General features: G+C 39.2%; 1 protein-coding gene across 2 annotated transcripts in view; it reads right to left on the reverse strand.

The window, feature by feature from the left end:
• Positions 1–26,548, reverse strand: part of slc9a5 (solute carrier family 9 member A5) — a 159,446-nt gene that overhangs the window by 23,538 nt on the left and 109,360 nt on the right. The window lies entirely within an intron of this gene.

A 26,548-nucleotide genomic window follows, 5' to 3' on the forward strand; every position in this document is an offset into this window, starting at 1 on the left:
GGGGTTGAGGGAAACTGTAACCGAGTGTTATTTCTGATAGCAGCACTATGCTGATCAAAGGGCTAGTTTATTTACTTAGTAGTGCTTCACCTGCTTTAATAGTGATTTTCATTGCTCTTTAAGAGAGCAGTGCTCGCTTACCTGCCCACAGTCTGATGTTTCCTATGTATACACTCTCAGTAGTCAAGCCTGTTAACAGACAATAGTTCATTTTAGTTCTACTGATACTTCCAGCATGTTTTATGTATCACCCTTTGCTTGTTTTGAAGCTTGCCTCTACCTTTTCTGGCTGTGTTTTCTAATTTGCATCCTTTTCACTTTGACATGCCACAGCCGTACATATTTCAGTGCCTGAAGCTCAAGCAACACTGTCTGGTGAGTATTCTAAACAAAAAGCAAACACAGAGAGTTGAAATGGCTGCTCTCATTACAACTTGGAAAGCTTTTATATAAAGGCTGATGTATTTTGTAGGTGCCATGGGGGCTTTTCGCAACCATGAACTGCAAAGCAACCCCTGCGTCTTTAGGTAGGGTTATGTGTAATGTCATCTAGTATACACAATTAGATATCAAAAAGTAAAATGTAAATATGTCGTGGAAACCTGTTAAACGAAAGCACTATATTAACAACAAGTATGTACTGTGAAGGGGCCTGAGTTGCCTGGAAAGCTTGCATATTTTAATCTTTTTAGTTAGCAAATACAACGGGTCATTTTGCTTGACTTCTCACTACATTTAAAAAAAATAAAAAGAATCACCTTCAATCTTCTGGTTGTGATTATTATTATTATTATGTGTTGAAATTTTCATTGTCATTTTCTGCTTCCTGCACTCCTTCTCTTACTCCGACATCTAGGAGAAAAGGCGCCAAGAAAAATAGTCCTCACTGCCATTATGATTTCCATTGTGAAGAATATGACAGTTCTGTCTTGCTGACCGGGACTAAATTAAAGGGGACACAGGATGGGGTTGAGTTTGTGACCACAATAATGTGTCTGTCCTTCATCCAGGGTCTGGAAGCTATAGATCTTCAAAGGAGAACTTTGACCCCCAAACTCTCTCTGCCCAATTTACCAACCGTTAAATACCCACCACCTCAGTGTGGGAGAAAACCTCTTAAGTTCTCTTAAATTTCTCAAGTGGAATGGACAGTAGCAGCAGTGTGCTAACACACCAATGTTTCGACTGCACCAAAGCAATAAATGGGATTGGCCTGCTGCAACCACACATTTTTACCTTTGTAAGTGCTATATGGGATGGATGGGCATCCGACCAGGAGAGGGAATGGTTCCTTACCCCGATGGGAGGCTCTTATAGGACAGACAGATATTCCAGGTAAGGGAGAGATAGGTGCCAGAAACAAAAAGGACTTCTCGGACATACCACCTGGAAAAAAAGATGTACAGGCGTTCCAACCAAACATACTTCTAGGACTTTTCCTGACCATGGAGAAAGGGGAGGACAGGGAAGAACTGTCTCTGGGAGGTGTATAGTCCCCCCAGTCAATAGATGGCAGCAGCCCTGGATACCAGTGCCCATTTTGGAACCAGCAGGGAATGTCGGGAATCATAGTCCGGCAGTGCAGCCCTGCTGCGATCCATGGGTGCAACAAGAGGACACTGCAGGGAGATGTACTCCCTGCTATGTGGGACTTCAGTGTGACCTAGAAGTGCTTCCAATGGGCTGCACTCCCTTGTCCTGGTGAGTCACAGCTGAGAGGAAGACAAGCAACACTTGACTGGAAGAGGGCAGTGCGGTGGAAAGAGAAGAGGTTATCTGGAGGAGAGATAAATGTGTTTTGTGCTTCATTTATTAGGTATTGTGTAATGAAACACTGTTTATTTGAACCTGGGACTGTCTTGGTATGTTCACATTGGGTTTTAGGGCTCTCTGGTGCCCCCTAGCTTTCCAGTAAAACCTGTGAGGCTGTCGCTGTATTTTTCAATCAAAAAATTTATATTAGAAATAACATAGTATATCCCTCCAACACTAAGGATTCTCCTAAACCCCAGCATTCTGCTATAAACAAATTAAACTCTTTCACTAGGATAGATTTACCCGATTTACAAAAAATAATATCTCAATTAAAACCCTCCACCTGCGTCCTTGACCCAATACCAACAAGGTTTTTCAAAGAAGTATCAGGCGTGCTAATTGACAATATTCTTGACATAGTAAATTCGTCATTAGATACGGGGGTCTTCCCAGACTGTCTTAAGACTGCTGTAGTTAAACCCCTTCTTAAGAAACATTAATCTTGACCCCTCGGCTCTTGAAAATTTTAGACCCATCTCTAACCTGCCTTTCTTAAGTAAAATTCTGGAGAAGGCAGTCATTATGCAGTTAAATGACCACCTAAATAAACATGCTATTCTTGATAAATTTCAGTCGGGTTTTAGAACAAATCACAGCACAGAAACTGCACTCGTTAAAGTAGTAAATGATTTGGGTGAATGCAGACAGAGGCCATTTATCTGTTCTCATCCTCTTAGATCTGAGTGCTGCATTTGACACCATTGATCATAATATTCTTAGAAATCGCCTTAGTCAATGGGTGGGCCTCTCTGGCAGTGTCTTAAATAGGTTTGAATCCTACCTGACAGGGAGAAAATTCTTGTTAGTTGTGGGAATTACAACTCAAAGACACATGATATCCGATATGGTGTTCCACAAGGCTCTATCCTGGGTCCGCTGTTATTCTCAATCTACATGTTTCCGTTAGGTCAGATTATCTCAGGGCACAACGTGAGCTACCACAGCTATGCTGATGACACACAGCTGTACTTATCAATAGCACCTGATGACCCGATTCTCTTGATTCACTAACAGAATGTCTGACTTGTATCTCAGAATGGATGAATAGTAATTTTCTCAAGTTAAATAAAGAGAAAACTGAAATCTTAGTGATTGGCAATAATGGATACAATGAGGCTATTAGAAATAAACTGTATACATTAGGATTAAAAGTCAAGATGGAGGTAAAAAGCTTAGGAGTAATTGTTGACTGTAATCTGAATTTTAAATCGCATATTAATCAGATCACTAGGGCAGCATTTTTTCACCTAAGAAACATAAGTAAAGTTAGACCTCTTATATCTTTGAAAGATGCTGAGAAATTAATTCACGCATTTGTTTTCAGTCGACTAGATTACTGTAATGCACTCCTCTCAGGACTACCCAAAAAAGACATAAATCGTTTGCAACTAGTGCAGAATGCAGCTGCTAGAATCCTAACTAGGAAAAGAAAATCCGAACACATTTCTCCAGTTTTAATGTCACTACACTGGTTACCTGTGTCATTCAGGATTAATTTTTAAATTCTGCTTATGGTTTATAAAGCCTTAAATAATCTTGCCCCATCTTATATATTGGAATGTCTGACACCCTATATTCCAAATCATAACCTCAGATCCTCAAATGAGTGTCTCCTTAGAATTCCAAAAGCTAAACTTAAAAGAAGTGGTGAGGCGGCCTTCTGCTGTTATGCACCTAAAATCTGGAATAGCCTGCCAATAGGAATTCGCCAGGCTAATACAGTAGAGCACTTTAAAACACTGCTGAAAACACATTACTTTAACATGGCCTTCTCATAACTTCACTTTAACTTAATCCTGATACTCTATATGTTCAATTTCCTCATAATAACTATTCATGGTGGCTCTAAAATCCGTACTGACCCCTACTCTCTTTTTCTGTTTCTTTTTCCATTTTTTTTGTGGTGGTGGCGCAGGCTACTCAAAGCATCATGATGCTCCAACAATGATGGATGGATTAAAAGCCAGAAGTCTACGTGACCATCATCATCAAGTCCTTCCGTGAGAACCCTAAATCCAAAGAGGACTGTTTCATTTATGTTAGGTAGAATGCCCAGAGGGGACTGGGCAGTCTCATGGTCTGGAATCCCTACAGATTTTATTTTTTTCTCCAGCCGTCTGGAGTTTTTTTGTTTTTTCTGTCCCCCCTGGCCATTGGACCTTACTCTTATTCGATGTTAATTAATGTTGACTTATTTTATTTTCTTATTGTGTCTTTTATTTTTCTATTCTTTATTATGTAAAGCACTTTGAGCTACTGTTTGTATGAAAATGTGCTATATATGTGGTTGTTGTTGTTTCACACCTTGTACACCTTCATTATTCTTTTTGATTGTTAGTATTTTTTGGTTTCTGAAGCAATGACCTTTACTGCCAGCACCTCTGCTACGATGCCAGAATTTTCTTAGTACGTAACCAGTACAGAAGAGCTAGTCTTAGAAATGCATTTTCCATAAATTCTGCCAAAGGAAGTTGATTGCTCCAGTACATTTTGTTCTCATTTAGCACCTCAGAATACACTGTGACTGGTCCAAAATGGAGGCCTTCTGTGCAACATTACCAGAAACAATTCCTGAATGTTGTGTTTTTTTGTGTTATTTTTTTTTTTTTTTGCTATAACTTAAATATAAAGCAACACTGGTAACAGAGTTGTATTCTGGATCACCACTCTCTAGTTTCTCTTTAGGTTGATAAATCTGTGTTGATATTTCATGAGGTCTGTTTGATATTTTAAGAATGAGCTCTATAACTACAGGGGATTAAGGTCTGAATCCCGACCTGGTAACTTTCTGTTTTTGCACATCCTCCCAGCTCTGCATGGTGTCAAAAACATATGAATGTAAAGTTCATGGGCAACTCTAAATTGGTTCTCCCTATACATGAGGGATCACTGTGATGGACTGACGTTCCCTGTAGGTCTGGTTACTGGCTTGTACATGATACACATATTAAACCTGCAGCCACATGGGGTCCCCGGAACTGAGTCTGAGAACCATTGATCTAAATGAATGCCACATCTAGCTCCAGACAGGCCCATTCTCCTTTTAAATCTTCTACTTTAGTAAGAATCACTGGCTAGTATTTTGAAATCTAGTACAACTAGAGCAATGATCTTATTTTTTTTAAGGTTTAACAAAGTATTGTTTCTTGCTTTTTTGGTCAATTGCCTGGAAAACAACTTGTACATTGCACAAAAAAAACTAACTAATAACAAAACATTATCAAAAACATACATACTTCAAAAGTCGATGACACCAATTTCAGAAATGCACATATTTCATAGAAAAAATACAGAATCTTAAATTAACTGGCAACATTTTTTTAATTTAGAAATGAAAGTGTATTGGCTATGAAACTCTCTGGATTACCTGGAGGTTTTTCAGGAGGTCAAATTTAACTAAATCCTTCACTATTGCCGTAGAATGTCATCTACATTTACTGTATCGACTCAGTGTCCTAACAGTTTTCTCCTTTGCTCATATATATTTCCTTTATAAAAAAACAATAATAACTGAAGTTGCTGCTGCAAGTAATTTAAATGTTTTCAAAGATCAGTCACGGCAATGCTAATATTTTTAGTCATACTGGAATACATTTACTGAGAGCTAATCTTAGGTTGTGACTGTTAAGGCAGTTACTTGTTTCTGAAAAACGTCACGTTCTCTTTTAATTTCTTGGGCTTTAATACAGGGTGAGTCAAAATTATGTTAACACTAATGGTACTGCTATGTATACACTTAGATACAATTTTTGTGGACAATTTATATGCTTTATATGCTATATAATGTTAACGTAATTTTGACTCACTCGGCATTTAGATCAAAAATGGACAGCCATACATATCTGAAGCCAACTAATAGTTTTTAATGAAAAAAAATGTAATTCTGGTTGGAATAAACCAAGCAAAAGTCACAACTCCTAACTCTAGTAATGCTTTGTTCCTTTTATTCTCTAACGAATGGAAATGCCCAGCGATGCCAGTGTAAATTTATATAATGGGTTAAGGCAGAAAAGCAAATATTATACATGTTTTATGTTGCCCCCTTCATCATTGCTGGCTGAAATGATAGTGGTCTATCCATCATCTGCACTACTTCTCCATTATTTCTTCTGCTCTCACAAGTCAAGAAGTTGTTCTTTTTGTTTTTGATTGGTGTTTGCAGTCATCACTGCAGGCTTCTGTATTATTACGATTTAAAGTTTATTCATTAACCTAATAATATATTTATTTGCCTTTGGATTTCAAATTAAAGATTGGACTGAAATTCCACATTATTTAAACCTGCACAGTCAGCTTGATTAATTGATTATTCACTTATTATTATTGCTTAATATGAAATCTTTCTAGATAAACCTTTATGCAAAGGTATATAGTCAACTTTAAATATAGTGCTATATTTTAAAAATCGCTTTTTAAAAACACAGTGTCAGCATTCAATAACATTTTACTTACAATTATGTAATTAAGGTACTCTAACTCAGTAATTGAAAATGAATGAATGAATGATTAATTTAAAGCAACATAAAAGGCATACAATAATTATTATTAGATATAGAAGTATTAATTACGTATGAAGGTTTAGTCAAAGAAAACCATTTCTTTAAAGTGTAAATGCTGAGGGCTATCATTAGAAGGGTGAAAAGTAAAGCATACAGCAGTAAAATGATGCCTTCTAGTTTTTCTTGGGCCTGCCTAAATCTGGGGCAGAAACTCCTTACTGTGAGGCTGCAGACACACTACTTTCCCTTCATGCTTGTTACAGGCTTCCTTCTCTCCACTTCATACACCACCCACCCTTCCTCCATAGTTTAAACTTACTTAACTCTGAAATTGTGCAGTCATTCTTGAGTATGAGACAATTTGACACAGCACTGAGGTCACTCAGTGACACAGTTCTCCAGTAGGCCCTGGTGTTCCCTCAGTCAAGCAGTAAGTTCCACCGGTACATTAGACTTCCTTAGACCGAGACCTTGTGACATGTACTGTGTCCAGATACTAAAGATTTCCATTCAATAACCCGATCTGTCTTTTCCCACATGTTTGAACAGGGTCTTTTACTCGTAATCAGTAATCCAACTGTGGTCTCTAGCAACATCCATTGGACTAGTCATCATAATTATTTTCTGTACATTACTTCCTCTATATAATAACAGCCTTCCAACAAAATGCTATATCCTCCAGTGGAGCCATATGCAAACTTTCACTTTTTTAATGGGTCGTCAAAGGAAATAATACAGTGCCATACCATGGGTCATCCAAAAGGGGGTCTGCTATAAATTCATATAAACGGAGCCAAAACCATATTGCAACTCAGAAGAAGGATAAGGCTTACCTTAGTGGAGACTGAATTGCTTTCTCCTCCAGTTTGCATATATGTCTACAATTTTGTCCTGATCCAAACTTGCCAATAATTCAAAAGAATCATTGATCCCGCATGGTTGAACACAGTCAGTTGCTAATTTGTCTCACTGCGTAAATTTTTCTTTCAGATGTTTATTGAGGTTTGGATATGTTTTGCTGTTAAATTCACACCAATATGTCTTTAGGGCGACCTCAGATGTTGAACTGATAAAAGCTCCATTTCTGGGACAGTGAGATGAGGGGGCCTCAAAATTTTCAACAGCACACCAATGCCATTTCTGTACACATCTTCATTTGAAATCACAAGCACATTAAATCCTCATGGATTCACCAGAAAACATATCTGTTTCTAAAATTGGAGCATTATGTACTGGCACATAAAATTGATCATTGAATGCAAAGGCATCATTTCGATTTTGCTGATACTTGTAGTTTCATGCTGTCCATGTGTAGTCATTAGTCCAACCTCATTCATTGTAGCTGGAGTCCGTGTAGGTCGTTTCCTTTTTGGTAAGGTTTGAACTATTTGTGAAAAAGAAACATTGTGATTTCCATAAATCTGTTCCAGCTCTTTCTAAATGTCAGCCCAGTTCTCATCTCTTTTCCTCTTAATATGTGCCTTCATGGATGAAGTTATTGCAAGGGTTATTTCTTTAAACTGAAGTCCTTTGTGAATCATATGTATGACCTTCATTAGGCCTGAGCAACTATTTTTAAGCTTGCAGTCTTCCAAACCAGAATTAATGTAATTCTATTTAGTTATTCAAAGCAATCAAAAGAACACAGAAAGTGTTTTCTGACTTCACGTTCTTCTGTATATTTGACGCAGACTGACAGCTGTTCCATTTTCAATGACTTTGCTTTGTCACCAATTGTAGTAAAAAATCCTGTCTTGTGCACTGCAGGTGTGATTTCATTACAAACAAGATCAGCACCTAATTCAATTATTTCATTGGGGAATTTAGGAGTAGTGCAATTAAAATAAACATCCTGAAAAGTTGCAGAGCATTGATTATATCTGGAAAAGAAATCACACATAGTCCTAGAAAGCTGCCCTGTAAATCCGATACTTTTCCTTCCTGATGCCCATGGAAAGACAAGCCAAGTTTCAACAGCAGCCTAACTATCTGCACCCCTTTTGCCAAGTACTCCTTATTCTGTTCCATGGCTTTCTAGTAACTGTATGAAACTCTGAAATACTGCTTTGAGCTTTGGTGATATTTTTGTCACTTATGTCTGCCACTGTCATCTCTTTTTCTAAAGATGATGTGCAAGAAACATTCTCATTTGTGTCAGTCAGTTCAGCATTCCACAGAGGAATACAGCCAGAGGGATCATTCTCGTGTGTAGGTCTGTGTTTAAAAAATGTTAGACATTCATCCTTGATTGTTCTTTTAATATTACTGAATAACTTTGAATGGCATTGATTGCAATATTTGTGGCATAAATGGGACTACGTGGTTATGGCTGCCGAAGCTGGGAAATAGTTTCCCTACTACAATAAGAGATGTCCCTTCAGCCTCACCTTTTAAATCAGGCTGGAGACTCACTACTTCAGTTTAGCACACCCTGAGTAGAGCTCTGTTGTTAGTCATTAGTTCTAAAATACTGCAGAAGTAATATGATATTTATAAACTGTTACTAATGCTCCCCCATTCTGTTTCTATTCTCGTTACTCACATGTGGCACTTGTTGGCACTTATCTAATGCCAAGTTGCTTGCTTGCTTATGGAAAAGTCACCTCAGATAAAGGAGGTCTGGAATCATTGATTAGAAGGGTCCTTTCATCAGATTGGCTGGTACACCATTGACCCAGCTGTAGAATGGCCAGTATAGGGGCAGGCCTGCCGCCAGAAACATTTGGGCCCCAGACAACTGGGTACGTGTGGGCCCCTCTGCCTACCCCCGGGTCCCCACATGCCAAAACCTTCAAATACAGTATACAAAATGACTTAAATGTAGTTTATCCGACAGCGACAATGCTGCATTTATGAATACCATACTTGATGAGTTAAGCCTTCTCGCACATCAAAGTTTGACTGCGAGAAGGAAAGCCAGTGCTAACGGAAGCTCGTAGTGGAATTGAAACAATACATTAATGAGATAGGCCTGTGTAGTATCTAACGTGTAATGGTACAATTATACCAATGCAATGAATAGGAGTAACATCTGAACATTTTAATATATACTAGGGTTAGGGTTATCTACATGGTGTACAGTCAGTATGGTAACTTGCTGTATCAAACTTCAAAGTTTTCAAAAAATCCGGGTGATCCAGAATCTTTAGTGATACAAACAAAACCAACGCACACTCGTCACTGCTTTAAAAGCAACAATAAACACCAAGCGAATGAATTATCAAACTACGGAGACGGACGTCTGCTACACCATACACGTCCACATCCACGATAGTGCACAACAATATCGCTGTTGTCTGAGACAGAACAGCGCCTGTGTGTGTGAAACAGAAGTATTCAATTACTGCAGCGAAGTCACTCCATTATCCACGTACCCTGTACAACAAACATACTACTCAACATCAAGCTCAAGGATGTTGGCATCAGCTCCGCTTTTTCTTTGAGAAGCGTGCCACTGCCGGCCCCCTTTGACAAGTGTGCTTCACACGACACGAGCACGATATCTACTTGCGTGGAGCGTGCGGCTATTAAAACACTCACTTGTATTGTTGTAAGCTAAATGATTTAACTTTTCTATTACATGTAACTTGAATAATTGTCCGAATATATATCTACGCGCACAACATCAGCTTAAAAAAAATCAAGTGTGAAGGGGCCCCCTTCCATTAGGGCCCCAGACCAGAGTCCCGTGTGTCTCCTCCTGGTGGTGGGCCTGATAGGGGAAGCTGACTAGCTGGACGAGGTCTCCAGGACTCTGACTGTGTCTATCTTGTCTGACTCCTTTCTACAATCTGGCGGTGATTCTACTATTCGCTGATGGACAGATATTGTTGTTTTGCATTTATACTAATTTGTTTCTATTTGGTTTTGATGTATTGGAACAAATGTTTATCCTCATATGTGATAGTTCTGTATTAAGTGACTGTTAAAATCTGTTCTTGCAGTTTGCCTTGCAAGTTGTTGTGGTGCTCTGTGCCTGCACTTGGTGAGGAGGGATGTGCAAAACCAAAGTACTTTGTGCTGTTGTGTTGTATTTCTGAAAAGGCAGTGAAAGACTGGCCATCATGCTCTGTGAAGGGGATTACTGTTTTGTGTAATGTATTTACTCCATTTTTTTGACACTCATTCCATGCTCAACCTATCTGGCAGGAGGTCTCTCTAGTTTTTTTGTGAGTTTTTTTTTCTTGTTTTCTTAGACAGTCAAGGTTGGGAGGCTGTCAAAAAATAGGGCCTGTTAGAGCCCATTGAGGCATTTCTTGTGTGGTTCTGGGCAATACAAGAAATCAATTGTTGTTGTTATGTTAGATGGTTATGTTGGTGTGTGTTGTCAAGAGTATGATTTAGGTTATTGAATGCTAGATGCTGATTTATTAGTAGGGGGCTAGTGGGGGATATTGAATAGTTTTGGAAGTGGATTCTGGTCTGAGATCCTCTACTTGAGTCATTCTGATACAGCACTAAACGACCACATAGTATGGTATGATACATTAAATTAAATTGCAACATTTTTGAATACACCACATTAGAAAAGAAAAGTATCATTATTACGATATTACATATGTATATGTCTTATTGACATATATTGCAGTTTGGGGGGCACTGACCCTCTTGACCCCCAATTCCACCTATGAGTGTAACACATTATATCAGTAAAATCATAGTGTTGGTTTACTAGTCTCCAAGGTTGAATGAGTTTCTGTCCTGTGTCTCAATTTCGTCACAGATTTTTATTTTAGCAAGTAAATCTCGAGCAGACAGTTCATACAGTAGCTTCACAGCTTAGGTGCAGCAAGTTTGTTGCTTTTCGAGTGTCAGGCCTTTGCGCCACAGTGGTGGAAATGTCACCCTTACACATAAGATTATCTAAATCTATCTTTATATTTGATAAAATGCATTTGAGACTCACCCTTTTTTCACTACAACTCATTCTAATTAATATTTATACTGTCCCTATGAAATGATCAGTTTTATTCTGTAGTATCATATATCAAGAATATGGCAAACCTTCATATATGTGATCCTTTACCAATTTTAGCATTTGTATGGCTACATTGACATTTGACTGCGACTACTCATGACTTGTAAACTACTCAGATTAAAAAAAAAACTGCTAAATAAATCAATGCAGATATAACCCGCATATTACATTATACATTACCTTTCTGGGAGAGTTTATGTTAAGAGCTCACTCTGAATAAGAATATAGTTTAAAATGTAAAATTAGTGAGACACCTGCTGTGTCCAAATAATCCTTTAAAAGGGTTGTGCTGCTCCAGAATCGTATGCTTCTCTACCTATTAGGGAAGCCACTCGGCATGATGGGACGGAAATCTAATTAGGGAGACGCTACACGTGGGTGCAGATTTATTTGGATTATTTTTTTTCTTTTCTTTTTTTTTTGGCTTTCATGTGGTTCTTGGCTGACCACAGAGCCAAGGCTACAGCATGCCATAAAGGACTTGGGGATTCGCACAGGAAGGAGAGACAGAGGCCAAACCACTAAACAAATCATCGCCTTTTCATTAAACCTGGGTCAAACTGCAATTAGGGGATATGTATGGAGGAGGTGGGGGTGTTTTCCAAATGACAAGGGTGCACAAGGCCAGTTTGAAAATTGTATCCATAAGATTCAATAACAGGATGTACAGGAATTGGAAGTCATTATTTGGCAATGCACACTGCCTGGAAACCATGGGACCCACAAATTGTAATCCTGCATGCCTCATTCTGACAGAAAGATTTGCTCCAGTTTCCTTTTTATCTGAGAGGTCTAAAAGTGTTATCTGAATCATTTATGGAGGTTTAACTTTGTTGTTCATCCCTTAAATGTGTCAGTTAAGAAGTACTATAAGACATTATCAGCATGCATAGCAAGGTCGGACAGGCGCTAGTGTTCATTTTGTGATAACAAGTTGATGATCTTGACTGCAGAAATATAAATGTGTGAGAGAGACCTGCAGTGGGCATTTTGGTAGATTCACGGAATAGATAAACATGTCAGAAATTGGATCTATGAATGATTATTACATTAATAGTGTAGATTAGTGAAGTCAGAAAATAATTAAATCTAAGAAGACTGTGTAACAGTAACAATAAATCCACAATACATGCTGTAGCTATGTTACGTTAATAAATCGTACAGTAAAATCAGTATCAGTACCCATGTATATAAGGACAGTTAAAGAAAAAAATAATAAATTTAGGCATAAAAAATCTGAGAATCAAGATCGAAAATGACGCAGTTAGCATGGAATCAATCTCATCAGTCTCACAGAGAGGCCTTAAGGAGACAGGTTCAAAAGAACAGCAGCCACAAAACGAAACACAGTGTGTGTTCACCAACAGTTGCAAAAATAAGCTTTGGTAAAGAACTTCCTTGAAATCTAAACATCAAATTAATTTATTCTGTCACCAAGGCACAAGAGAACATGTTTAGTTTGGGCTTTAAATGAAGAGCTGCAAGACTGGCTGACTTGCAAAGCATTGCAGCTACTTATCACCTAAAGATATGGTAAAACAGAAAAGGAATAATGATGATCCTTTAATCCTGAGCGAGCTGCAGATAATATAAACATATACTCAGCATGGGGTGTGAATGTTCTGAAATGAAGTAAACAGGTCTAGATGTGATAGGCCCGCCTGGCATTTAGACATATCAGATGTGGAACATCATGGCTCTGCCTTCACATTCTATGGTATGTAAATCCCCTTTGCCATTACTTGCTTTTCGATGTGTGGAATGTAGCAGCGATCAGTCCATCCAGCACTCTGTATAAGATAAACTGTAAATAGCATTTCGATTCTCTTCTGTTTCCTTTTCCGGTATCCTTTTGGTGGTGGCTTGTGCCACCACCATCTACTCAAAGCACCGTGATGTTCCAACAATGATGGATGGATTAAAAGCCAGAAGTCTGTATGACCATCAACATCAAGTGACTCTGTGAGAAACATAACTACAAAGAGGACTATTTCATTTATGTTAGGTAGAATGCCCAGAGGGGACTGGGTGGTCCCGTGGCCTGGAACCCCTGCAGATTTTTTTTTCTCCAGCCGTCTGGAGTTTTTTTCTGTTTTTTCTGTCCACCCTGGCCATCGGACCTTACTCCTTTTCTATGTTAACTAATGTTGTCTTATTTTAATTTCTTATTTTGTCTTTTATTTTTCTTTTCTTCATTATGTAAAGCACTTTAAGCTACTTTTTGTATCAAAATGTGCTATATAAATAAATGTTGTTGTTGTTGATTGTTGTCTCCTGAACACACAAACAAATGCCTTGCCTGTTACACTTTCTTCAGGATCTGTGCTCTACAAGTAATGGCCCAAAATACCACCTTTAAAGTATACACATTTCCTTTCTATCATCCTTTCCAGAGTGTGTGAGCTCTAAACGTCTTCCTCCGCTGATCATGTCAGATACAGAAATAAAGAGTCCATCTGCAAATATCTCCACAGGGAGTAAATTGTCTTCCTGTCACTTTTTCTGGAGATGACATATTCAAGGGTAAAAGGTCTGCCTGTCACTGTGCTGAATGCTGGAGTTCTAAAATTAGAAGAAACTGTACAATCCCCCCCACTACTCTGTGTGGATTACCAGCCACCCATCCTTTACTTTCTCCTAGATTTGAATATTACAGTTATACCACTTTGTCAGATACAACAGTATGTGGTCTTCTCTGATTCCCACCCCAGTTTCCATTTTCATCTCAGGTATGACCCCAAAAAGAAGCTATAGGACAATTTACATTAGTTTGGAGAATCAGAATTGTTTTCTAACTGCGGCATGTAGTTTACCCCAGACAGAAAAACATTTTTTCAATAGCAATCATAATCATGAAGAAAATTGAATGCTGCAAGAAATAAGTTATTTGGAATGAAAAGAAATTTGAATGACTAAGACAAATCACGCTGTTCAAAAACCCTAAACATTTTCTGTGTTGTACACACTACACTTAAACAATTAAAACCAGGGTGAGTCACAAATGGTAACCTAAAACACCTGGGATATAAAATTTTTAACAAGTCACAAGAAACGGATGTGCAGAAAATGGCAATGGATTGGGAAACATACTCACTGGATTAGAATTTTATGATTTCATCCACGGGACCGGATGAGATCTTTTACTCCCCACAAACTATTACATTTGACAGTGGCTCCACTTTGCCCTTGGGGATGCATGCTGTAGAACAATTAGACACCAAGTAACTGTCACTGGATGAATTGTAGCCTGTCAACCACCGTTTGTAAAGTGCTGGGTCTGTGGGGGGTAAGGTAACTGCTAATTTTGCTTCCATCTCATTATAACACAAATCTACTTGGATTCAGGAGCTTGTTAGCATGGAGACAATGAAGTTGTAATGCTCAGATAACAGATTTATCGGAGAAGAATGGGGGATGGAGTGTGAGGGAAGGCTCCTATTTTATTAATTTTTTTTTTTAGATTTTTTTAAGTCTGATCCAAAAATGTAGTCGGGGAAAGCAAGGTCAGATTTACTTGTGAAAGGATTAACATAACCAAGACATTTTAGTCTTTAAAAAAGGTTAAAGGCTAGACGTGCCGACAGACTTAAATTCAAAAGAAAACAAAAACCAGTCTGATACGGATGTGAGCAACACTGGAGCACCACATGGGACAGTCCTCTCTCCTTTTCTCTATACACCTCAAACTATGAATTTAACAGCAGGTCATGTCACTTCTTAGATGATTCTGCACTTATGGGGCATACCGATAAGGGGGATGAGACAGAAGAGAGGAGTCGGGTGGAGAACTTTGTTTCTTGGTGCAAAAAAAATTGTCTGCATTTTAACATTAGCAAAACCGAGGAACTGGTTATTGACTTTCACTACAATAAAGAGCCTCTGTGTCCGGTCACTATTCAAAGAGGGGATGTAGAGGTGGTCCACTGCTGCAAGTACTTGGGAGTCCACATCAATGACAGGTTGGACTGGTCTTAGAACACAGAGGAACTATACAAGAAATGGCAGAGCAGATTCTTTTTTCTTAGGAGACTGCGTTCCTCTAATGTGGTTAGTGGCATCCTTCACATCTTCTACAACTCTGAGATGGCCAGTGCAGTTTTCTATTCTGTGGTGTGCTAGACTGGTAACATCACTTCAAGTGTGGCCCACCGAATCAACAAGCTGATTAAAAGAGCAGGCTCAGTTAATGGGTCGCACTCTGAAAACAAAACTGAGTACCATTATGATCAATGCCGCACATCCTCTCTACTGACACACACTGAGTTCTTTCAGCCAGCAAAGTATTCTGTGTTTTACAGTTTCCACGTCAGTGCCACCTGCTGGCTCAGAGCAAGTGGAACATCTGGATAGACGTACGCTAGACTAACAAACAAAATGACCAGAGCTTAGCATTCCTTACCCAAGGGACACCTTGTGCTGTTTCTATTTACTTTAACTTAAACAGGTGTATTGTGCACTTTTACAAGGCATGTTGGGTGAAGCTTGATTGAGAGTGGAAGTGCAGCACAACACAAAGGAGAATCAAAAGTTTGTTGTTTAACTCCTGCTTTGTCGGCGTTTCTTCATAATTTAAGCACTACGAACTGTCTACCTTGAAATAAGAGGATGAGTCAGACATGACAGCATTCATGGTTACAACCTAGCAAGGAGTTACTGCAATTTGGGACCTAAATCAGACCCAAAAAGAGCAAATTCTCAACTCATGAGAGCAGAGACATTGATACAGAGGCAATGTGGATGAGGGATAGGACAGCTAGCAACAGGAACCGGGGTCAACATTTAAAAAACACTTTTTTTTTCTTTCCTTAGCCTATTCTATAAATATATCTGAGCAACGGCAAGAACTTTGGTTAGCCAATGTCAAAGTAGTGGGGTCGTTAACAGCCATCCTGTGGATACTTTGATTACTTCAACTGCAGGTCCAAGCGAAGGTTCAAAGGTCTCAGGACTGCAGACCAAAGTATGTTCTGGTGACTCCTGAGACTAGTGTTCTCCTGAGCATTCTGCGGTATATAAATGGTCATGAATTTTGCCAGAACCAGTTGTAGACTGGCTACCTCGAAATGGCAACTCAGTCAAACTTCTTTCACTTGGAGACTCTGTGGTGCCAGGCTGGAATATTACAGCTTAGACCAATGCCAGTACATGTTTTCTTACTCTCTTGCTGGTCTATCTTCTTATTTCATGCCACTTTTTCCTGACTGGTATTCCTATGCTCACAGGGTATCCTGTCATACTTGATATGTGAATTGTACAGCTCGGATGGGGAGAGCTTCATGCCAGCATCTAGAGAAACTATAGAATTTTTTAACAAGCTATATAAGCACCTTTTTAGACATGTCTGCTTGTATGATTGCCTAATATAGGATTTTATTCCTCACTTCAGAACTCTTTTTTGTTTTGTCACAGTAATTGGTAGTGTAGATAATAACTACATGAGAGAGCGATTGTGGTGGGGCGGGGGGCTAGGAGTAGTGCGTCTGGCATCTCTCTCACATGTGGGCTGCTGCTTTGTGCAGAATAAGCATTCATTAAAGGCTGACTAGCAAGCAAAGAATGATGATGTAATTTGTGAAATGCACTCCATGATTTCCAAAAACACTGAAATTTGGAGGACCCAGTCAGCTCATTTAGAGTATTCTGTTTGAGGTGTTTTCATTTGCAAACAAGAATAAAACAATATATAATATGCAAAATGTAATACATTAGTTAACATTGTTTCTGGGCCTGCAGGGCTGGCAGCAGGCCAAGACTCTTCTAGTCGAATGCTGAGCTCTCATTCTGCATGCCATTCATAGTCACCACACACCACCCAGTGGGCTGAGCGGAAGCCTTTGTCTCCCACTTCCTGAAGCGGCACTAATGCACATAGTCTTTTGTAGCCAACACTCTCGGAATGCCAGCGACATGTTTTTGAGAGTTGTTCTATGACTGTTTAATTAACTGCCCCCCAAAAAACTGCATTGTTTAAAGTTTTTGCTCCTGAGATTAGAGCTTAGAGTCATTAAACCAAAAACTGTAGTCAGAAATCTATAGTTCAAATCCAGCTCCATGCTAAAAGAAGACTTTTAGTAAATGTAAACATGTAATCAGTAAACCACACTTGGAGTTTAGTAAACAGAATTTTCAATAAATAAAAGTTCATAGCATAGCAAGTTGACTAGCAGAAACACCGCTGCCCGGGAAGCATAAACCTACTGTATGCACACTGCTCAAAAGATGACCACTGGCCCCACTGATGACAACACTGCTGACTCGCATGCCAGTTTGCACCCCCCAGGACAGCATGCAAAGTGCCACACAAAGAATGCAAATAAAAACTGAAAATATTTTTATGAGATGATCGTTGTTATGCATGCTGAACACAGCACCGCCAACTCCTGACAGACTGCTTTTGCCAGAATTTCCACCTGCTGCAGCCAAAACAAACAAGAGCTAAGAGGTGGTGCCATTTGTAATATTTTTTTAACTACAAGTTCCCTTGGCTGATCTGGCCTTAAGAGATGATTCATTCACACACCTATTTCTGCTTTACATGGTGAACTTGGACAAATTTCAACTCAGGTCCCCATGATGCCTGCATCGCTCACTAGAGGTGTGCTGTAATGTAGCTGTAGGGCATTTCTGTTTGGTTTTGTTGTACTCTGAAGCTGTTCAGACAAAATGGTGTGTCAGCCTATTTCCAGTGCTGTACCTCAATGTATCTTACATTGCTGAGAAATAGTAAAAAATGCTTCCTTCATAGGTGACATGGAGAACACATCGCTGGGAGAGATTTGCCTCCTAAAATTCTGCTAAAACTTTCCAAAATTTCATGCTGCTGAAGATGACCTAGAAGGAGTGTCCTTCTGCATTTCCCAATATAGATAAAGTGTCAAGACTGACCAAGTTTTTCTGATTGCAACAGTGGATGCAGGGCAGGAACCAGCCGTTCCAATTACTTACACAGGAGTCCTCAGTCTCTCAAACTTGTATATGGTTAGGGTTTAAGTGAATACTAGTAATAACCCCAAAAGACATGCCAAAAATGTTCAGTTTTTGAATTTTAATTCTGTTCATGGTTTTCTCTTTTTGAAGACAGTAACTGGTGGACTTTCCCTTCATTCAAGAATTCTTCATATTCAAACCAAACATTTAATAGGAGAAGGTGCCTTGTTAGTGTATGTCCATATTGATTAATACATGGGCCATTTGAGAGTGGAAAGCATAAACCAAAAGAATGTATTAGTCCTCTAACAAGTCCTCCGGCTGGCAAGGAATTGATGATGACATTAGGGGCATCAGAATGACATAAAATAAATACAACGAGCAGAAGTGAAGCTCACACTGGCAACTGAAGAGCCTCTCCATGTGCCAGTGCGGTTAAACGGCCACTACGGGTGGCAAGCTCCCTTTATAACATTAACAGAAAGTAATTAATCCATAAGTAATGAAATGATAAAGAAGTCATGGTGGGGCAAACAGAAACCCAGCAGAATGTACCCAAACTGATACTGGCAGCAAACAATTCCTGCTTGGCAGAAGTGCATATTACAGATGGCAGGTAGCCTTGGGTTGCCAAATGATTCAATTAGGATCTGGGGCTCAAGGATGTGGGAATACTGGGAGTGCTGGAGTTAGCTCCAGTTGGAAAGCCCATGGATTTTCAAAGGATGTTCTTGGTCCTGGAACTGATTGCTCTGAAAGTTGTTTCTGGATGGGGTTTAAGTCTGCTCCATGCTAATAGCATGCGGAGCTCAGTGTCAGTAGGTGAGATTGGGTAACCACTCAGGTTACAGCAAGGTATTATATATACATTTTTTATTTTGACTTTTGCACTCTTTGTTCTTGGTTAGAAAGGCACACAGAGATGGCCACTACCATAGTCATCCTATTGAAGAAGAGCACAGGTGTTTGAATGAGAAAGCTTCCATTGAACTGACACAGTGTGACACATACCCCCGTTGCAAAGTATATCTTGCATGTATGGTGTTTAACTGGGAGGTGTTTTCCTGTTAGCCTAACTGGTATGTCTGAGTAGGTTTTAATTGTATAGCAGCCCCTCTTCTGTTTCCTCCATTAATTGCATTGTTAACATATGTGAGGCACTCCTTCACTGTATCACCAACTGAAATACTTTAATCAGTTTTCCTGAAGTATAACTGGGAAGTGATCCTCTTCTATTTCTCATTATTGATGAACTTACAATAATGTCCGAAGTGCAACTATGAAGAGTTGTCCCTTCATTACTAATGATACCATCCATCTCTTTAACCATGGTATTTTTTACTATTAATCCAAACTCATCATTGCTGAGCATACAAAATTTGATAGATGCATTTGGAATTAATTGTTGGGTTCAAAATAAATTTGAAGAAGAATTCATTTTCCCAGTTAAGTCACACATATGCCATAGTAAATTAGAACCCTTTCCTTTAAATGTCTCAAAGCAATTTAGATTTTACTTCTGCAACATCAGACAAGGTGTTAGTAAGTGATCAATTCTTTGTCTCTCTTTAGTTTGGAGAATCCTGACAAAATACATACAAGTCTCACTACCTACTACCACACTACATTTATTCCATTGCCAATGGTTCTCTGTGTGAAGGAAAATATTCCAATTGTTTGTGCAATTGTTAAGAATGAATTTTAAAGTAACAGCTGGGAACTACCTCATTAATTCTCTTCATAAATTTAAAGAATTCAGTTATACTGCTCCTTAATCTATATTTTCTTAAATTAAAAAAAAAAATTCCTTTCTTCATGGTTCACACCTAATAGTCCTGGAAACAGCCTAGCTGTTCTCCTCTGGATATTTTCCAGCACTGTTGTGTCTTTTTTTAATATGGAGACCAAAACTACACATAATACCTCAGATGAATCCAAACAAGCACACTATGTAGCTTAAACATAACTTCTCTTGACTTGTACTTCCCACACCAGGTTATTAAAAAAACAACATTTAAACCTTTTTAATGACTTCAGTAAACTGGATGGATGTTATGTTTCAGTTAGGGATTTTTTCCTGTTTTATGGTTGTTTTGTTCATTTTGAATTATTATTATTTTCATATTATTGCTATTATATTTATTTTTATTTTGTCTCATTAAATGTGCTGAAATCTTATGTACTTTGTGGGTGATGCCTCAGGAGGCAGGGCCACTCTGAATTCAGTGCTGCTGAGTCCTTTTGGCTTTATATTCAGCCAAGAAAAAGAAACCCAACAGCAAAACATGTGTTTGGAGAGTATTTTGTTACTATTACCGTTTCTTTGGATTTACTGTTCTTTTTGGTATGTCTTTGCTTATTTCTGGGATTTACTATGCGGACAGCAATTTTGAATTTGTTAGCATCAGGTTGCCTTTTTTTTAGAACATTAGAACAATCTATACGTGAACAGGCCATTCAGCCAAACCAAGCTCGCCAGTCCTATCCAATTAACTCTTCTAAATAACATCAAGTCGAGTTTTGAAAGTCCCTAACGTCTTACTGTCTACCACACTACTTGGTAGCTTATTCCAAGTGTCTATGGCTCTCTGTGTAAAGAAAAACTTCTTAATGTTTGTCCAAAATTTACCCTTAAGTATCTAACTGTGCCCCTGTGTTTTTGATGAACTCATTTTAAAATAATATTCTTGAGCCACTGTACTAATTGCTTTCATAATTTAGGCAAAGCTTTTTTTGCTCTTTTGAGCCTTTTTTCCTTGTTTTTCTTGTTTGACAATATCTTATATTATCTAATCTTAAAAGAATATACATTTTTATTTGCAACGAATGGTGCAAAGCTTTTTCAGAATTTAGCAAGAATGCTATTAATATCAAAGAAGCCTGCTGGACTTTGCTCTCTGCTCCGTTTTGCTTTTGATGTTTTACTGTATGTTATTGACTATTTTATAACAGAATTTGTATCCACATTGCTGTTTGAAATGGGCAAGGCAGAGGCTTTAAGTGTTAATTACGATTTAAGCACCCTAATTCTAGTTTAGAAATGAATTGTATTTTTGATTCTACTGTGTTTGACATGTTGTAATGTACATCTTTAATGTCAATAAAAATTAATTTTCTTTTCTATTTGCACCATTGCGGCCCTTGCTAGTATGTGACAGAAGTTGCTTCTTTTGTTTCCCATTTCTCTAGCTAGTCTTCTAACTGGACAGTGTTTATTCTTCTATTTCTAAGTATGAAAGTGCCAGAGTTTAAATAATTTTTCGGTAATTATACACTGTTTTGTCAGTAACATTGTCACTGATGTCATTTTGTTCTTCATTGCTCACACTGTGCGTTCTTAATACACTTTAGCGTATGCATGCATTTGCTTCAGGTATGCATAATTAACCCTGTTACAAAAGACAAAGACATGTTTACTGGGCATCTGTTGTTATATCTTATTTTTAACACATGTGAAAAGTGCTCTGGAGCCAAATCAGATAACAGCCTGCCATCTGGTCTCTTACCACTATGGCCGTTAGCCAGCAGGCCTTGGAGGCCTATGGCGATGGATTTTATTATTGATTTACCCCCCTCTCTTTTATATATCACTGTTTTTATAGTAGTGGATAGGCTCTGAAGGGCTGTGTATTTTATTCCATTAAATAATTTTTAGGCAACATTTGTTTTCTAATTCTATTATATCAGACCACGGAATTGACTTCATTTTTTTTAGTGAGAGGTTTTGCTCCAAACTTGAACTAATAATGAGTCTTGCTTCTGAGTGAAAACAAGAGTCTGACATATACATGTTTTATAATGGCAATGGTTTTCAGAATAACTTGAAGGACATCATTCTTTTAAGAAGGGTTCTCTAGGATTTGGCCAGTGAAAGCAAAAGAAGACCAGGTCCTTCACAAATAAATCTGCAGGCCATCATCGCAAAAAGCATCCTTTCTAGCAGGAAGAGGGTTTCATTGCTGAAGCTTACTCACAAATGTATTTGTATTGTTAAGATACCGATACAGATTGGCCCAGTAATTTAGAAGTCAGCACTACCAGCCCATTACTAGATACTGTGATCTTTTCATATTTACCATCTGATATCTGCTTTCAGATGTATCTGTACCTCTACTTGTTTTACAGATACAGAACTAGAATATGAAGTTCAAAAGATTTTGGATTTTCATAGACTTGACTCAAGAGCGCAGTAACGGTTAACTTTAGGGATGCAGTCCTGAGGTGCATTCTTGGGTCCCTGCTAAGAGTATTCATGCCATCCTGCCTTGTTATGGCCTTTTCATCTGCGTTACCTGGGAACACTTGATGGGCATATTGGGAGCTTTTGCCTTTGGAGTTTCACTCAATCAGGGTTTAAGCAATATTCTTGTTATTCTTTACCATTTTGCTGGTGATGTCTTCACTGGTACCATTGTGTGTTTCATTGCTCAAAACGCTGCATTGTAAGGGGGTTTTGCGCATGTGAACACTGGTTTTGGACCCTCATGATTAAGCCTGTTATAAATGACCAGGACGCACATGCATGGCAAACCTGTTTTTTTTCCTCAAAGGGAAACATTCCTCAGCACAAAAAAGCTAACATCTTTAGCAATTTAGTTTTGCATTTGTTTTTAGATTTGTTTGTTAAACCTTCAAGAATCCAACTTATTCTCTGTGGTTTTGGTCATTTGGTCAAATTTGTTTATTCTGCCCTGGCCGGTCAGAATCTTGCCCATAACAAATTCCCACCTCTCATAAATAAAACTATATGCTCTGTACAATCCTTCCTTGATTGGTAATATCCATCCATCCATTTTCTAACCCACTGAATCCAAACACAAGGTCACGGGGGTCTGCTGGAGCCAATCCCAGGCAACACAGGGCACAAGGCAGGAACCAATCCTGGGCAGGGTGCCAACCCACCGCAGGACACACACAAACACACCCACACACCATGTACACACTAGGGCCAATTTAGAATTTAGAATCGCCAATCCACCTAACCTGCATGTCTTTGGATTGTGGGAGAAAACCGGAGCGCCCGGAGGAAACAAACGCAGACACGGATGGAACATGCAAACTCCACGCTAGGAGGACCTGGGAAGCGAACCCGGGTCTCCTAACTGCGAGGCAGCAGCGCTACCACTGCGCCACCGTGCTGCCCTGATTGGTAATATATAAGCATAAAATGCCTAATGAAGGTATAACTAACTATTCATCATCTAGTTTTTTTTTAGGTATGACTAAAGGTGTATTTGACTGACCTTTCCACTGCTCTTTCCCAACACAGAAGAACAAGCATGTTTTGTTAGCATGTAAAGGAGAGACGTTTCCTTTCCAGTTTATCTGTAAGGTGTCATTGAAATCCATTTCCTGTGCTCTTTGTTGTTATAGATTAACTAGTAAGAATTATACTCTTGTTTGCTCTTTAAATGTTTTTGCAATGGAGTTCTCCAACAATGACTCTCCATAAGATAAAGAATGACTAATTCATTTATGTTTCACTGAGGTGTCATCACGAGGTGTTTACTCTCATGTTTCACAAAAGCTGGCTGTTCCAGCCAAGGTCTCCTGTCCACAGCATTATTCAGTTCCATTTATGCTGCCCACATCACCACAATCTAGTAAAAGACTTGTTTTTCTCCTGCTTGTCAGCTTAATCAGTATCCAGAGAGGTGTCCATATTTATTTTATTTAACACGTAAAGGTGTGGCAGGAAGACAGAAAGCAGAGAGGATTTCCATGGCCACAAAAAAACTCAGCTTATGGACAGATGCTCAAGTTCTGTGCAATCTTCGGTTCTGTCAGCACTTGTTAATGAGCGCTTTCACAGCAATTAACAAATCATCTTATTGCAGCAAAGTGGTGTTGTCACACATTTTTGGAATCACAGCCTCCCTAGGCAACAGAGGGATTCTTCGCTGACTTTACCCTTTCGAATGATTTTATTTTTTTTTTGATGGTTAGAAATTCATATTCTGTTGTTCACACCCAAGGGATGAGGAGTTTGTTGAAGCTCCTCTGGAGCAATGAGTACTTTGACAAGAAGCAAAAGAAGTCAGCACCTTATGGAAAATAATGTTGTAGTGTTCCCTAATTTTACCAGCAGTTTAAATCTTTCAAAAGAGCCTCCTCAATGGATAAGGCCAGAATTAGAAATTAGAATTAGAAATGAGAGGGGCAGTTTAACGTCTCATCATGTCAGACTAACCATGTAGACTGTGTGGTTTGAGGGGCTGTGCGTTATCTCTCTGCTTTCACCCTTCAGCTGTTTACCGGTTTGGTAGACAGCACTCTTTCGCTCTCTGTCTTCTGCTCTAACCACACAGGATTTCTTATTCTGTCTGTCGACCTACCGCAGTTTGTTATCTGCACTAATGTTGAGAGACACCATTGGTACTGAACCTTATCTTGACCTAACCGGTTTGGCCCTCTCCTCTTACAGCTTACTAGTGCTTCCTGTCTTTTTTCATCAATAAGTAAATGTTTTACGAACCTGTGCTATGAATGAAGCTATATGTCAAACACAAGCATTTTGAACTGTTAAAAGGCAACTGACGGTTAAGTCAAGTCAAGTTGGGGAGCATGCACCGGTACAGTGCGTTGCCGCGCCCACTACACGTCGAAACAACTTGGGATCCCGGTTTGCAACCCCTCAGGCAGACATGCGGTCCAGTCCCACCCTCCAGAAATGACCCTCTATCTGCCGCAGCCAGGTGTTACATGGGTGACCCCTTGGCCTGGTCCAGTCACTTGGGTCCCCAACAATGAGGATCTTATGAGCCGGATTACCCTCGGGCAAACGCGCCACATGGCCGTAGTGCCATAACTGACGGTCCCTCATAGTGCAGGTAATGTGCCTCATTCGGGACTTCATGAGCAACCACTCATTCGACACAAAGTCAAACCAATGGAACCCAAGGATTTGCCGGAGAGACACAGTACCAAAGGAGTCCAGTCTTCATCTCAGGTCACTGGATAGCGTTCATGTCTCGCAACCATATAGTAAGACAGGAAGCACCAGGACTCTAAAGGCTTGGACCTTCGTCCTTTTACATAGATATCGGGAGTGCCACACAACCCGCCATGCTCTCCCAATCCGTCTACTGACTTCATAGGAAGAGTCACCAGAGACATGAATGTCACTGCCAAGGTAAGTAAACCTCTCGACAAGGTCGACACTCTCTCGCAAACAGACACACCACTGATGGCCGAGTCCAAATGGTCATTAAAGGCCTGGATCTTCATTTTTATCCATGACACACATAAGCCCAGTCACTCATCTCAGCATCTTCAGCAAAGTCAAGATCCGTGAATCTTTCTTCACCAACAGATGTCCCACAGCCACTGGACCCCACGACCTTGCCCAACTCCCACTCCATACAAGCATTGAACAGAGTAGGAGTAAGAACACACCCCTGACGAACCCCAGTATCAAGTGGGAAAAACGCAGAAGTCGACCATGATATCCAGCAATCTCGAGGGGATTTCGTGAACCCTCTGGATGTCCCACAGGGCAGCTCGATCAACTGTGTCGAACGCTTTGCGCCTTGTCTTTTATCTGTGTAGATGCACCTTCTAGCTTTAAGATATTGCTTGACGCCATATTGAAGGCAGGTGTCTTGTTTGTTTACAACACCAGTTTCATCAGAATCATATCATCTGAAGCATGAAAACAAATAGGACTGATGTAGGAACATTTATGTTAGCTAGAATGCCCAGTGGAGGCTTGGTTTTTTGGGCCTTGAAACGCCTGCAGATTTTAATTTTTTTTTCTCCAGCCTATCTGGAGTTTTTTTTTTGTCCTCCCAGCCATCTGACCTTACCTTGTTTTGTTGTTACTTATTATTTAATATTATGGCCTAATCTTAATTGTTTTTCTTTTCTTGTAACTTTCCCTTTGTTATCTTGTAAAGCACTTTGAGCTACATTGTTTTATGAAAATGTGCCACATCAATAAATGTTGTTGTTGTTGTTGTATTGTAACACAGGGGTTAGCACTTCTGCCTTTCAGATTCTGGCCACTGGGATCAAATCTTAGATCACTTATTCTAAGAATGGAGTATTGAGCAAAGGCTGTGAATACTTATGTACATGTGATTTCTCCGTTTTTTTATTTTTAATAAATTTGCAAAAACCTCAAGTAAACTTTTTTCACGTTGTCATTATGGGGTGTTGTGTGTAGAATTCTGAGGAAAAAAATGAATTTAATCCATTTTGGAATAAGGCTGTAACATAACAAAATGTGGAAAAAGTGATGCGCTGTGAATACTTTCCAGATGCACTGTAAATGGTCCTGTTAGGAGTGGATGAGTGGGTGAGGGTGTCCAGGTTTGGTTGCTGTCTTGCA

Source organism: Polypterus senegalus, chromosome 9, assembly GCF_016835505.1.
Source record: "Polypterus senegalus isolate Bchr_013 chromosome 9, ASM1683550v1, whole genome shotgun sequence".
Classification (NCBI taxonomy): domain Eukaryota; kingdom Metazoa; phylum Chordata; class Cladistia; order Polypteriformes; family Polypteridae; genus Polypterus; species Polypterus senegalus.